This window comes from Castor canadensis, chromosome 7, assembly GCF_047511655.1.
Source record: "Castor canadensis chromosome 7, mCasCan1.hap1v2, whole genome shotgun sequence".
NCBI lineage: Eukaryota > Metazoa > Chordata > Mammalia > Rodentia > Castoridae > Castor > Castor canadensis.
Genome location: NC_133392.1, coordinates 140,619,958 through 140,635,517, shown reverse-complemented (window position 1 = coordinate 140,635,517; position 15,560 = coordinate 140,619,958). Strand labels below are relative to the sequence as shown.

Here is a 15,560-nt window from a genome sequence, read left to right as displayed (position 1 = left end):
TGATGGTAGTGATGGCGATAATGATGGTGATGGAGATGGTGGAGGTGATGATGATAGTGAAGATAATGATGATGGTGATAGTGATGGTGGTGGTATAGATGGTGGTAATGGTGACGATGATTGTGGTAAGGATGGTGATAAAATCACAAACACCAGTTTAGCTGAAAAGATTTCACAGGGAGAGGAGGGTTGTTAGGGAGCTATCCTATTCTCATCACTAGAGCAGATGGAACTGCCAATCTACAATGTGCCCCCACATTCTCTGCTACTGTCCTATGTCACCAGCTACCCAAAGAATATCCAAGAAACCTGCAACTTTTCCAGATTCCCTTGAAGAGGACTTGGGAGTTGGAGGAACACTAGCTAATTCCATTTCCTTGTATCAGTCACTGTCTGCCTCCCAAGGAAAGTCTAGGGTGGAGCCTAGACGCAAGCAGGGAGTGCAGCTGGTATGGGCATGGGGAGCAACAGGTAAGGCTGTGCCTGCCTGGCTTGTTGCTGGGAGACACTAACACAGCAGCCTGCCAGGACAGAGATCAGCTTGCTTTGCTGATGGAATTAGCAGTGCAGATAGCTAAGCTCTTGCCCCAACCCAAGGCCAACCTGAGAACACTCCAGCTCAAATTCTGCTGAATACTAAATGGTTCCTCTCCCCAAGGCCATTTGGAGGCACAAACCAGAGACAGAAACCATAGTTTCCAGTGCTGATTACATAGAGTGAGTTAATAAAACTAAAGTAAGATAAATAATAAAAGTAAAATAGGCCTAAGGGTATAGCTCACTGGGCGAGCTCTTGCCCAGCATGCACAAGCCCTGGACTCCATCCTCAGCTCCATATGATGGGGGTGATGATAAACCTCATCCCCAGCAAGTAAAACCACCAGCATTCTTTTTAAAGACAGAGGACACTTTTATCTTTGCTCTCTTCCTATTCCCTGTGAGTCTACTTGCTCGCTCATTGTTTTTTCTTCTTATTTCACTTTGGATGGGTTCTACTATTTTGTCTTTATAGTCAATATGTTTTTCTTCTGTAATATCTCACCTTCAGTTAATCTTATCCAGTGACTTTTACATCTTAGACATTTGTCATTTCATCTCCAGAATTCAGTTTGGGATTTTTTTTAAGTGCACTGTGTCTCTACTTTGCTTTTTGGACATTTGGATTGCAGTTTAATAACTATTTTAATGTTCATGACTTCTAATACTGATGTCCATCCTGTGTTGGTTTTAATTAATGGATCACTCTCCTTGCTTTTCGTTGTGTTTTGCTGGCTCTTTGTATGCCTGGTAATCTTTGTTTAGAAGTCAGACATTGTGACCTTTACCTTATAGGTGTTGGATGTTTATGTGTTTCTGTAAATATTCTTGGGCTTTGTTCCAGGACACAGTAAAATTACTTGAAAACAAATTGGTCCTTTTGGTTCTTCGGTTCCTTCTGCCCTCTTGACTGTAAGGGAGTAGATTTCTGTGGTTTGAAGCCATGGTAGCCCTAGGAAACTAACCACATGTGTTAGGCAGACCTGTGCATCATTAGTCTTGGAATAAATCTTCCCCACAACTAAGGCAAGACCCTTTTTTGTCATCCTACCCATCCCCATGAGTTCTGAAGTCTTCAGTCTAGCTAGTGGACAGACATCCTTTCTGGGCCTGGGCCTAGTCTGGCCACTGCTTTCCTCACACTCTCAGATTGTGCTCTCTTGGCACTTCCTTCTCACCACACTGGCCAGTGTGCAGTCAGATACTGGAAGGGGATCTCTGCACACCTCTGGGTCCCCACTCCCTGTATAGCTGTCCATCCTGCTGTTCTGTCCTTGCAAACTAGCTGCCTGGCCTCCCGAGACTCTCAGCTCCTCCTCAATTCTAGACCATGCCAGACTCTCCTGACCTCCTCTGTGCTGTCACCTGGAAATGCTTCTAATGCAGTAAGCAGCAAGAATCACAGGGCTTACCTCTCTAGTCCCCTTCTCAGGAACCTTTGTCCTACACCATCTGATGTCCAGTGTCTTATAAATCATTCTTTATTTTCCCTCCATCTTTTTTCATTTTATTTGTCCCTTCCTTCTTTCCTTCCTTCTTTCCTTCCTTCCTTCCTTCCCTCCTTGCTTGGTGGATAGGTAAAAAGGTAGATACACTCTCCGTTACTCCACCCTGGACATGAGCCACACGTCCCCAGTTTATAATATCCTAAAGTCTTACAATCTAAAAGTATACTATACTCTTGGGATAATTGAATCATAAACTCCTGAAGTCTTGGGTTTCTTTATTACAGCAATTTGGATTTATACCTTATTTAAAAGAACGACTACTTTCTGACAATGATACTCTCCAATACATATTAAGAACAAATTATTCCAGACACTGTGCTCAGTGCTTTGCACACGTTGTGTCCTGTTGCCTCCATGGCAACCCTGGGAAGCAGAGACTATCATTTTGCCTGATTTTCCAGATGAAGAAACCGAAGCTCAGATCCGAGGTCAGATCCCTTGGAGACAGTGTGGCCGGGACTCTGTCCAAATCACTCAGCCTGCCAAGCCCATGCTCTGCTCCCAGCCTCCTGCCCATTTGTCTCCTGCGAGGCCTTGATGCTGAGTGCTCACCCATCTCCACTGGGGCACACCTCCAGCGATGGGGAGCTCATTGCCCTTACCCAGGACTGCTCAAGTGTCCCAACTTTGGACACCTCTCTCTCCTTTATCGAGCATACACTCATTGCCCCAAATATGCCCATAAATGACAGCATTCATCAAGGACCCTGAGGCAGAGGAAGCAGCCACCCGAGGTGGGACAGTGATGGCACCGGAGAAGAGAGTGGGTTCAGGAAGGTCCCAGATACAGCCTGTCCTAGTGGAAAGACAGGAGCTTGTCCTGGGGGAGGGACTCAGCCCCACATCAGGAGCAGGCCCCTGGAAGACAAATGAGAACAAAGCCCAGAACGTCAGAGGGGGGAGCGAGGAATAAATGTGTAATTCAGAAATACAATTCCCCCTCAGTCAGAGTTATGGGGCCTAATGAGATTGGAATCGTAAGTGCTATGACTTTAATTTCTTGGCTCTCCTCCCCGAAAACTTATTCTACAAAATGTGCCTGTGCCATCCATCCTCCCAGATGGCTTTTTAAGTGAAGCTGTTTGTTATGTGGAAGAAGAAGAGGGAGGGAGGGGAAAGGAGCAGATGGAGCCATGACAGACCCCCACCCTCACCCCTGCCCCAGGGGAGAGGAGAGGGAGTGGGGACAGCAAGAGGGGAAGGGTGTGCAGGGACAGCCCCTGTGGCCCCAGAAAGACACAGACATGTCTCCCAGGACAGGACCCTCAGGCGCAACAGAGCCTCAGGACCAGGGTCGCCATGGTAGTCACTGGCAGTCGCTGGCCCCCACTATGCACCCAGCACTGAGTCTGCACTTTGGAGTCACTGGTCCAATGCGTCCACTCACATCCTGGGTAGCAGGTACTGTGACTCTCCCCGGTCCCCAGAGGAGAAGCTCAGAGAGGTGCTGGCTCTTGTCCAAGGTCACAACAGAAGACAGGCTGACTGAAGAGTCAAGCCCTGAAGACCTGGCTCTTAACAAGACGATGTACTTTTCCTCCCATGCTGTCAGCTGCAAGCATCTTAGAGATCAGCCAACCTTGGCAGTCAGGTCCACAAGCCTCAGTCTCTGTTCAGTGAGCTCAGCGGCTCCAGAGCCAGATTCCACACCAGAATCCCCTGGATTCAGCAATACCGAGGCTGGGACCTTATCTCGGGTCCCAAAATGTCCAAGGGCATTCTGACTCTCAGCTCACAAGCACAGGGTCAGCTTGCAGGTTGAGAGTCTGGAGCCTCCCCCACCCTCTGTGTATTCTCAAGGTCAGTGACGGCTAGAGAGGAAGGAGAAGGCTTAAGGATAACGTGAAATCAGTCATGGTTGTACATGCCTATAAGCCCAGCTACTCAGGAGGCTGAGACAAAAATATCAAAAGTTCAAGGCCAGCCTAGCAAGGTTAGCAAGACCCTGTCTCAAAAATAAAACAAAAACAAATGGGTTGTAGGTGTGGCCCTGGGTTCCATCCCTAGTACTGCAACAAACAAATAAAAATCAAAATGACACCCATTTTTGCTCACAACTCATGACCTCCAAATAACTTCAAAGGAGAGAGGGGTATAATCCTCATGTGCCCCGAGGAGAAGAGACCCCCATTTGGGTAAGTTCTAGAAGTTTCTACCACATGCCAATAGTATCTGAGCCTTAAAATGGGCAGTGGCACCCCAAATCCACTCATTACTAATTACTATTATTATTATTATTATTATTGTGGTTGTTATTATTACAGCAAGCACTTACAGTGGGTATGGGTACCTGGAGCTTTTCTAAGGCTTGGCAAATGGTAGTGATCACATGACCATTGGAGTGGCAATTTGTCCACTTACTTACTCTAAGTAAAACCCTAGGAAAGTCATTATTATTCCAAAAGTTTTACAGAGTGAGGAGTTAAGGCACAGAGAGATGAAGATGCCCGAGTCCACCCAGTTACCAAACCCAGCACACCCAGCCTGTTTGGCTGCCAAGCTTGCGTCCTGGGTCACCTTGCCACTGAACCTGCACTTGGCACAGTGAAGACACAAAGCAAATGTACGTAAGTGGTGGGAGCTCAAACCAAGGATGCAACAAGGGAATTCCACAGCCTACTTATCTTTTGGAAAGAGCACTTGCTGATTTGGGCTCCAACAAACATGTGTTGAACACCTACTATGCATCAGATTGGGTTCGAGACAGCAGATGGATGGCAGGAAGAGGTCATTGCAACAGGGGGTAAACAGACCAGAGGAGGAAGAGAACAGAATTGTGGGGCACAGCAGTAAACCTGGAAAGTCCAGGGCTTAATTTTATTATCAAATTGCTGGGCAACAGGGACCACAGGCCAAGGCTCCATGTGCCAATAACACAATCAACTGTCCTTGGGACCAATCAGATCAGTGAAAGACACAGCAATACATAACGCTGGTGACCAGTTGGTCACCCTTGTTGCCAGAGGCGTGTCCCTCAGGCAAGTTTTTGAGGAATGTGATTAAGTAATAAGGCCTGAACACATCCGTGACCTTGGCACTGAGGAAAAGCGCTGACACAGAAGAGGCTTGGTAAATGGCGGTTATCACATGGCCCACTGGAGTGAGGATGATATAATGGGTCCATCTCCCCTCCATGCCACCAGCTCCTAAGGACCAAGGGCTGTCCTGACTCACTGCCACAACCCTAGAGCTAGCTTGGGGCCTGGCTCAGAGGGGCTCAAGACAGACATTCCACTCAAGAGGTAATAACAGACTCTGCTCTGGAAACACAGCAGTAAGCAAGACAGACCTGTCATATACTCTTGAGGATCTGGACAGCTCCAACCACTGGATCTGGAATTGATTTGCCCAGAGATACTCAACAATCCAAGAATGTCCAAGCAGTGAGGGAGCCTGGAGAGGCCCAGGGCTCTTGATGGACCACCCCCAGCCCTGGGCCACACCTGAGCTCACCTGCAGCCTTGGGGAGACAGAAGATTCCTGACAACCCTCCAGCTTCTGGCTTCAAGAGCAGCAGCCTGGCTCATCCAACCCCACAGGAGCCTGTCATCCCAGAGCAGGGACAACTGAAGGTCACAGAAACAGACCCCAGACAAATGGGACAGGAGGGGTTGAGGTGTGTGGTATGCGGTTCCTCCAAAGGTCCCCAGTAGGAGTGGGCCAATCGCCTCTCCCTCCTCCATGCAGTCTGTTCCCTCTTCCTCCCTGACTCTCTGCACCCCATCAAGGGTGCCTTAGAAATCACCTCCCAAATAAGCCACCCACAACTCAAAACCTTGCCTCAGGACTGTCTGGGGCCAGTTCAGGGACTATCTATGCCTGTGCCACTGAGGAAAATGTCCAGAGAGGGCCAGTAACTCATCAATTCACACAGCAGTTGGGCCAAAGTGAACCCTCACTGTGATCACCCAGTGTGGCCACCATAAGAGGCAGAGTCCACAGAGCCATCCTGAGCCCTGCCTTCCCCTCCCAGGACCACAAGCTGAGCATTTTTAATTCTTGGGTTTTTGCAATTCAAGGATGCAGAGAAGAGTTAATGCAATTAACTCTTCCGGGACTGAAGTGTTCTGCCACCATCCCTCCCTCGCCATGTCCTAAGACAGAGCCTGTGTTCACTTCCACACGAGCGCCATCATGCTTTGAAGCCAGGCTCCTGTGCAGCTCTGTGGCATCCTGCCTGCCCTTCCAGGGAGTCTGAGACATTTCACCCACATGGACTCTTGAAGGACTCCAGGTTCCAGCCCATAACACCCAGGGGCTCAGCACAGAGAGGTGACTGGTTCTATCCTGTAGGGTCCACAGGGGATCAGGGAGGTGAAACAACTGGACAGCAGGGCCTGGCAGAGGACAGTTCAGTTACAGCTCTTCGGCTTCTTCCTCGCCGCACATTTAGGCCTGAAAAGTCCCTGAGCTGGGGCACATGGGGCAAGCAGCCCATCACAGGGCACCACAGCACATAGTGGGTGCCTGGGTGCCAGCCCACAGCCCATGCTCAGCCCTCAGTTCACAGTGCCACCTCCAGCCCCCACGGCAGCCGTTAGGGGTCAACCAAGGGTCAGGGAAGGTCAGAAGCCTGATCAAGTGCAAAGCAGGGCTTTTAGGGCCTCAGCACTAACTTCTCCAGCAACTGGGCAGCAGAGCTGAGGAAGAAGCTACTGAACTCCAGGCGGGGAAGGGCCTCTCCTCATGTAAATGGGACACGTTTAACCCTGACCTGGCCTCACGCTCTCTCTGTCCTCCCCATATTTGATCCCATAGCAGCCTCCAAGGAGGAGGCTATCAGTTCCATTTTACAGAGGAGGGAACTGAGCCACAGAGAGTGCAGGAAATGTGTTGGAATCTCAGCAAGACAAGGAGGGAGCAGAGCTCAGACCAGGCCCTGGCCCGAAGCCCCTCTGCCCAGAGGAGCACCAGCTCTGTGGTCCCCATGTTGGACTCTGTGTCCCCTGCCCCAAGAACACCTTAGGGAGAGGAGTATGGTGGGGCTGACCAGCCACAGCTCTGTTTCCCTGTCCCAGGCTTGGCTCCAGGCTCTGCCCCTTCCTAGCCACATGGAAGCGTGTTCCCTCCCGTCTGGGCCTCAGTGTTTGCAGCTGTAAAATGGGCCCATGATAGGGCCTTCCGATCCATGTAGGATGGTTTGGAGGAGGGAGTGAGAAAGTGAAGATCTTTCTTGGCCCTTTGTGTTGTGTGAATATCGTATTGTGTGCTGTGCACTGTGGATGTTATATGTGCATTATGTGTGTTGTATTGTGTGCTATGTGTTTATTGTATGTGTGTTGTGTATATGTTGTGTTGTGTGCTGTGCATTGTGTATGCTGTATGTGTGCACTGAATGGACATTGTGTGTGTTGTATGTATGTTGTATTGTGTGCCGTGTGTGCTGTGTGTTGGATGTGTGCCGTGTGTCTTTGTGTGTTCTGGTGCGTGTCCATCTTCTACTGAAGGTCATGAGAGTAGGGATGTCTCTCTGGTGTCCAGGTACAGTCCTGGTTCTCAGTAAAGACCGGGCCCAGAGCAGGTACTACTCAATTTGAGTTAGTGAGTGAGTGAAGGAGGGAGTGAGTGAGTGAGTGAGTGAGTGAGGAAGTGAGTGAGTGAGGAAGTGAGTGAGTGAGGAAATAAGTGAGTGAGTGAGGAAGTGAGTGAGTAAGGAAGTAAGGAAATGAGTGAGTGAACGAGTGAGTGAGTGAGTTAATGAGTGAGTGAGGAAGTGAGGAAATGAGTGAGTGAGTGAGTGAGTGAATCAACCACCTGACACAGTTAGTGCTCAGTTTGCAGGGGACAATGATGAATTCTCATGTTAAAATCTTTTTTTTTTTTTTTGGTGGGACTGGGGTTTTGAACTCAAGGCTGTGCACTTACAAAGCAGGCACTCTTCTTCTTGAACCACACCTCCAGTCCATTTTGCCCTAGTTATTTTGGAGATGTGAGTCTTGTGAACTATTTCCAGGCACTGGCCTCAAACCATGATCCTCTCAATCTCAGCCTCCCAAGTAGCTAGGATTACAAATGTGAACCAAGGGTGCCCAGCTTCAGATGTTAAAATCTTACTCAGAATTCTAAGATGTGGGGACCTAAGACTATAGGGCTGTAGGATGGGGAGTTTTCAGGGTTTAGCCTTTCTTTTGGGGTCAGGCATCACAAAGTACTTTGGACTTCCTGCTTCCTATACACATACCCCACCCCCTGTTCCTGTGCTGTGTGAAGGTGGCTCTTTCTGGCTTAGAGAATGTAAATTTATTCTGCATTTCAGTGTCACACACTCACCTTATCTGCATGTTCCAATTTCCAGAACAAATATTAGGAGATGAATCTTTGGAGATTTTTTGTGTGTACACAAGGTAATTCCTCCACCAGGGGCGCTTTGCAACACCTGTTCTCTTCCCAGAAGAGGGAGGAGCCCCTCCTGCCTCCCGCCTCCCACCTCCTGCCACAGAGACTGAGCAGGCCTTCTGGTGCCAGTTCGAGGGGAGGAGGAGGGGAGCAGCAGCACCTGTGCTTAGCTGGGCCTTCTCTACTACACATCTGGGGGTCTCTGCAGGAAAGTCCTGTGAGACAGGAGCCTCATCAAAGGGGAAGAGGGGCAGAGGGGCAGAGCAGCCCCACCATGCTCATACTCCAGAGCCAGTCAGAGAGGAGCAGATGTCAGCTTCCTCACTCACCAGCTCAGCCATGTGACCTTGAAGAGGCCATTTCTCCCTGGGACTCAGTTTTTTCATTGCAACCAGTGATTCTGCCCATTCTGCCCATAAGTGACTCTGAAGACTGGAGGAAAGGTCTAAGGTCGGGCACATAAAAAGCCCCAATCCAGCAACCGCACTTGCGATGCCTGCTGGGTGCCTGGTTCTGCTGAAAGTGCTTTGGCCCAGTGGGGTGCTACCACACCCCACTTCACAGATGAGAAAACTGAGGCACAGAAAGGGGAAGTAACTTGCCCAGTATCACCAGCATAGGTTTAAAAAGATATGCAGGTGAATTTACAGTCAAACACTTGGCTCCAAAATCCATAACCTTGAACGCTACATTTATATTTTTCCAACAGGGGGTGCCCCTGGTAGGGACTGCCCAGGTGCTGCCCACTTTCAGCTCTGGTCCCATCCATCTGGCCCTTGTTCATTCTGTCCCTGATGCTCTGCTGATAGCCAGGTAAATGAGGCTTAGCCCTCCAGGCCACGGTTTATGCTGTGCCCTCTCCCTGGGACACTCCTCCTCTACCTTGTCTATCCAGGAACTCCTATTCTAGCTTCAATACCCACAGGGCACCATGATCTTCATGGACAGCCCCCACCATCGCACACTTAGTGGGCGAGTCAGGGACATCACTCCATCCTCAGGACTGCTGGCTTCTCTGTTCTTTGCTTCCATTGGCATTTCCAAAATTTGGCTTCTGTCCCAGGGCTCACACTCTGGGAGGGAAGACCAACCCCATGGTGTTGGTATTGTTACTCTCACTTTAGGAAATGTTCCACACAGACAGGTTTTGTCATTTCCTGAGGCTACAGAGCCCTGGAACTCTGACCTCAGCAACTGAGGACACTGAAGGGGCCAAGATCACTTTGGGGAGTCAGGAGAGGAGTCTTTGGAGTGAAGCCCCCTCCTCTCCCCAGCCTATCTACAGCTGTATGTATGGAAGGCTCTCCCATGTCACAGACCACCACAGTCACTTCAGTGGTCACAATAATTACATGTGACTTGATTATAAGAGCAGCTCTTGAGACATAAAAGTGACACAAGCAGCCCTGGGTGATGATCCCAGCGCAACAGGCAGTATGCATGGGCTGTGTTAGAGACACACCACCAGACAGACAGAAGTCACTTAACTTCTTCTTGCCCTTGACATTGAGCGTCCCTGTGGCCACACAACTCTGATGAAGTCACAAGCTACTAAGTTTATGACAAGCTGAAAGTAACTGGCCACAGTAAGTGATGAGTTCCACCCAGGCCATGGTCTGAGGCCCAGGTGAGTTGAGACAGGAAGGGGGAAATGCTGGAGAGGAAGCCCCTGGCACTTGGACACCCTGGGGGTCACTGTCCCTCAAATGAATCCCAGGTCTCCATCCCAGCAAGTAGAAAGGTGGTTCCCAGCTGCTCCCCACAGTGGCAAATATGTGTATATTGGGAGGGTACACAAACATGTTTATTTTGCTTTGTTTCAATTGTCACTTTATTGCAAGGTGGTAGAATTAATTATAAACTTAAACTCTAACATGGAAATCTTTGGTAAAACAAGTTTCAATAACAGCAAAATGTTTATTCAAAAGTGATCACACAAGGATGGCAGAGTGGCTCAAGTGGTAACAGCACCTTCCTAGCAAGTGTAAGGCTCCGAGTTCAAACCCCAATTCTGCCAAAACAAACAAACAAAAAAATTAAAAGCAAAAGTGGTCACTGAACCACTGAAAAGACAGAGTAAGGTTGAGAACCCCTGACTGGCCAATAGGTTTCATTCTCTCACTAACGCAACTCAATTTTCTTTTCTTAACAAGGGTAAACTGTGCTTTCAGTAGAAGGCAATACAGAAAGGCCTGCCTCGTAGACTCGCTTTCATTTGGCCAGGTGTTCTGGCTGTCTCTGCTGAGGCAGGCATTTCCATGCCTGGCTCTGCCCAGTGTTCCTGGGAAGCAGCTTTAGATGGAGGGCTTCTTGGCACTGGCCTCCTCTTCCTGCTCTGCACACAGGCTCCATACCTGGAGCTTCTCCTCCCAGCCCATCAGGTGCTCTCGCTCCTTCAGATGCTGTGCTGCTCAGATGTGATGGTCCCTGTGACCCTCACCTCTTTATGCGCTCTGTGTAGCAGTTCCTGAGATGTGACCTCCAAAGCCCTAGAGAGGTTGTTCCTCTGGACACCCTGGATTTGTTTGATGGAAGCCTCGTTTGATTTGCCTCTTCTAGTTGGGCAACTTTTTGCTCATTGAGTTTATCAACAAATTAATTATTCAATAAAGGAAATATTTTTAAATTACATAGACAAATAGCCCTACTACTGTCATGGTAAAGAAGGTCTCTGGGGTAATCACATGCATTTCTTTGACTAGAAAACACAAATTAGCCCAGCTCCAAGCATGTTGGGTTCTGTTACTCCAGTGTTAGGATAAAGGAACTGGAACAATTCCTCAAGTTCAGCCTAAGACCGACTTCTTCCTCCGTGTTCTGGAAGAGGTGGGAGAGGGGCAAGACTTGCCTGCCCTTTATGCAGATCCTAATTGCCTGCAGTAGCCCCTCTCATGGGAGGGTGGTGCTGTGACGGCAGTAGAAAGTATCACCCAGGACAGCAAGATCAGCAAAGGTCCAGGCAGTGATTTTATTCCTTCTCTCTAACTGAAATTGTATGTCTTTCACCAACAGCTCCCCAATATCCCATATGTACAATTTTAAGGATAATTAAGAATGAACAAATCCTTCTACTAAAAACAAAGTTAAAAGTAATAGAAAAGCCTCTTCCTTTCAGAGATGACCGATTGTCCTTTCAGTGGTCAACCCTAAATTTCTGCTCTGTGCTTCCCTCTCAGGCCAGAGCCACTTCAATAAAGTCCAAAAACAGGACCCTGTTTTCCTCTTTGTAACTCCTGCTCCCCCAGCTCAACCAGTGCAGGGCCCCACCCCACCCACACTGACAAGTCCCCCAGAATGCCCCTCTCCCCATGCCTCAGCCAATTCCAAGAGTCTCCCTCCAAACATCTCCCACAGGACCACATTCTCCGTCTCCATTCTCTGCTGACTGCCCCACCTACCCAGGCCTCTGGCTGGCCTGGCCATCCATCATCCTCTCTGTATGTCCCTCCTCCACCCCTGCTGGTCTCTAAGTCATCCTCCCACGGAGGGCTGGATCAGTACTGCACAATTTACCCATTGCCTCCCACTTAGCTTAAAATAAAACCAGAGCTCCTCTCCACCGCATGGCCCCAGGATTGGGCCCTGCTTGTCCTCTCCTTTGCCTCAGATGTTCCCTTTCTTAGGACCCCACACATCCTCCTCAGTCAATGATATCATTACATCTCCACTCCTACTGGTCATCTTCCCTGAGCACCGCACTGAGGTGACACTTCCTCTACGCCTGGGACCTTGGTGTGTCACTCGAGATCCTTGCTCCACCCTTGTCCCCTCTGCTTTGTGTTCCCTAGGGGCCAACCTTGTGGGCCAATCCAGGGCTACTCCCCTCTGGCTTCAAGGTGGGTTTGGTCAGCAGGGAGTCCCAGCAGAAGATAAGAAAAGGAGAAGAGGAAAAGAAGGTGTTTATCCCCCTGGGTACAGCCCTGCGAAGACCTAGGGCCAGCTCTGTCCACAGAAAGTGGGTGTCAGCTGCTACCAGAAAGACCCCTGCCACATACACACACAGTCCTCTCTACCAAGCTTTCTCTGACTCGGTTTTACTGATTGCTCCACTGGCCTTTGCAGGCTGAGGGTGGTGACAGAGCCTTTTGGTTGATAGATGCCAAGAAACTACACCACCACTGGGATCTCTTTACTCCTTTCCCATCCCTTCTAACAGTCCCTAAACTCTCCTCGAATTTATCTGATTTGACTGAGGCACCGCATCTATCCCTGCTGGGTTCCTGGCAGGGGGACCCGCCCCATCACTTCCATCTCCTCACCCTCTTCCATTCCCCCATTCCATTCTTTTCTCTCCATTCTTTCTTCTCACTCTCCGGAATAATTGCTGATTATCTGGGACCCCCCCACTACCACCACCACCAGAATATAAGCTCCACTGGACAATCTATCATGAGATTTGTTACGCATGAGGTCCTATGTCAGTGGAGCAGAGCAGACACACCTCACACCTTCTCACCCCATGCTCAGACTTGCAGGAGAGCCTGTGAAGGCTGTGAACGTTCAGCCGTGAATCACACTGACTTTTAAATGCCTGAATGTGGCATTTCCCAAAGTGGGATCAGGCAACACCCGTTTGGGAGGTGTTAACAGTTGGCAATGTCATGCAGACAGATGACATGGGCCTGATTCTCATTTCACTGAGCTCTTGTGACAATTTCCTGCGAGGCTGCCATGACTTCAGGTTCCAGTCTGGCCATGAGCCAGACTCAGCACTGTGACCCTTGTTCACTGGCTCCTCTGGAGCCCACGTAGTCCAGCAGAGACCAGTAATCCAGGGCTGCTCTCCCTGCTGGCCCTGTGCCAACTTACCCTTCCTCTCAGCAGCTCCAGACTTGGGATTCTGGCCCAATCAGCCAGAGCCAGGACCCCTGTGTCTAAGGCAGAGTCCAGTGTCAGGCTTGGGATAAAAGGCCAAATCTTGATCTCTCTTCTATACCCACTCACTACGAGTTGCTTTTTTACTCTGTGTCTGTTTCCCCAACTGCCTCTTCCATGTAAAACTCCCTCTCCATGAGTAGGCTGGACCATGTGCCCCTTGGCGCCCTCCATGCGCACAGGATTTTCAGATTAAACCAGCACAGTTCCTATGGGTAGCCATCTCTCCGGGAAGCAAGAAAAGAGAAGAAAATGTCAGCTTGCCTGTGACATAATTCTATCATCAGAAAGCAAAAGACACACTTGGGCTCATCTCTGCTGGCCTACCGTGGGGCATGTCAGTGCCCAGTGCACCTGAACTCAGCTTTTCTGGCTAAGAGGAAGCCCTGAGACAATGAAAACAAGCCCCCTGCCCTGATAAGAGGGTCACAAGATTAATAAACCAGTGGGAGGAATGAAGTCCCCAATGACAGAGCATGGCAGAGACAGACCTGTAAGGAGGGCCAGCACCTGGTGATGGATGGTGGATGTGCCTCAGCCTCATTCCGAGACAGCTCATGACAGCTGATAACCAGTGGGCTTGCTGGGCACAGCGATGTCCTAAGAGTTCTACATGGAGGGACACACTTGAGACTCACAGCTGTGTGTGAGGACTGCAGGGTCAGCAACATTGAAGACTTCTAGGTGAGGCTATTGTCACCTGTAAAGCCAGCAAGCTCATAGGTGACACCAAAAAGACCATAACAGGCTTGCATGGCCCTCACCATCCCCTTTGGATCAAACAACTGAGGACAAGGGCCCAGCAGCCATTTCTCAGGCACTTCTCAGTCCGTAGAAGTGACAACTGCTATGTCTCCAACAAGGTCCCCTAGGACCCCTCCTAGGGTCATTAGCATCTGCCACCTTGCACACCTGCATCCCTTGGCCCAGTTTGAGGTTCAGTGCCCCATAACTATAGGCAGGGCTGGGAAGGGTGTTTGATACCAGCTCACAGGCAAGCTGCTCTGAGTGCTGATTCTTTCCCCTTGTTCATGAGCCGGGTATCCAGCTGGCCTGACTTGCTCAGCTCTGTGGGTAGGACAAGGTACAGGGGCATAAGCTGTTTTTCCTTGACCCAGGCCTGCTAACAGCAACAAAATCCATTCCAGGTATTAATGTATAGAAAAGCTATAAAAAGAAGGTATGGGAGGGATAACCACAGAACTGAAAAAAAGAGGGGCTATTAAACCCAGGAGGGGTCGTAGCCATGGCCAGCCCTGGGTCCTGAAGGAGGAGCCAACACCCAGGGTCCAGGGTTCTGGGCTTGGATAAACCTGTGCCCCTCATGACCTGCCACCTCACCCTTCAGGGCAGCAAAGAGCATCTGGCCAACGTCAGAGGCCAGTCCCTAGCTGGGAACAGCAGTGCCACCTCCAGTGTCAACCCCTCCAAAAGTTCTTTTCCATTGGTTCTCCCAGTGGAAAACTGTGATGTTGAAATGTGTGTGACAGGACAGAACCTCAGGGTCCCTTTGGAGTTTCTGTGCTTGGGTCAGAATACATGCTCAGAATACATGCTGCTTAGCTTGGACCTCTTAGGCTGGGGTGAGCAGGCTGGCCTGAGAGGCTGGGGAATGAGGACCCGCCTACACTGAGAGATTGGGAAGTTATGCAGAAAGCTCTCCCTGAGGGAAAAAAGAGATAAGGCCATCATCTTACCACCAAGCCCTGAATTCTGCAGTGAAGGAAGAGGTGGATAAGGAGAAGGAGGAAGAAGGAGGAGGAAATTCTCTGGCTTGTGCTACACTGATAGCTCATAAACTGCTTTCTCTTCAAAAGTCTCTTCTGGCCCCCACAGTCTCCCTGAACTTTTTGAGGCAGAACTGTTAGGAGAAACTGAAGCCAGAAAAGCAAGGTGATTTGCCCAAGGTCCCTCAGTAACAAGAGGCACAGTAATGACTTGACGGAGTCCTCCTGACCCCAGTCAAAGGCCTGCCCTTCTGAGCCCCTTGCCTGTCCACCTCAGGACAGACATGCTGTCTCCTGGGAGCAGAGAACAAACTGAAAGGGACAGGTGTCCCTGGTCCCCATAGCTCAGGGCCTGGCAAGACAGCAGGGTGGAGTGACCAAATGCTACATGAGAGCTGGTGAGGAGTCCTGGACACAGCACCAGTCAGGAGCAGAAACTGAGGGGAAGGAAGTAGCCAGCAGCCACCATGGGATCAGATTCGAGTTTGTCCATTGGTCCCAAACACAACTGGGACCTGCCAGAGCCTAGACACATGTCCCTACTCATCTCAGGACTTTTCTGGTAGTAACACCTGCT

At 49.8% G+C, this 15,560-nt stretch overlaps 1 pseudogene; it reads right to left on the bottom strand.

The window, feature by feature from the left end:
- Positions 1-10,675: 10,675 nt before the first annotated feature.
- The window catches only part of LOC109681735 (ATP synthase peripheral stalk subunit b, mitochondrial pseudogene), a 36,643-nt pseudogene continuing 31,758 nt past the window's right edge, over positions 10,676-15,560 (bottom strand).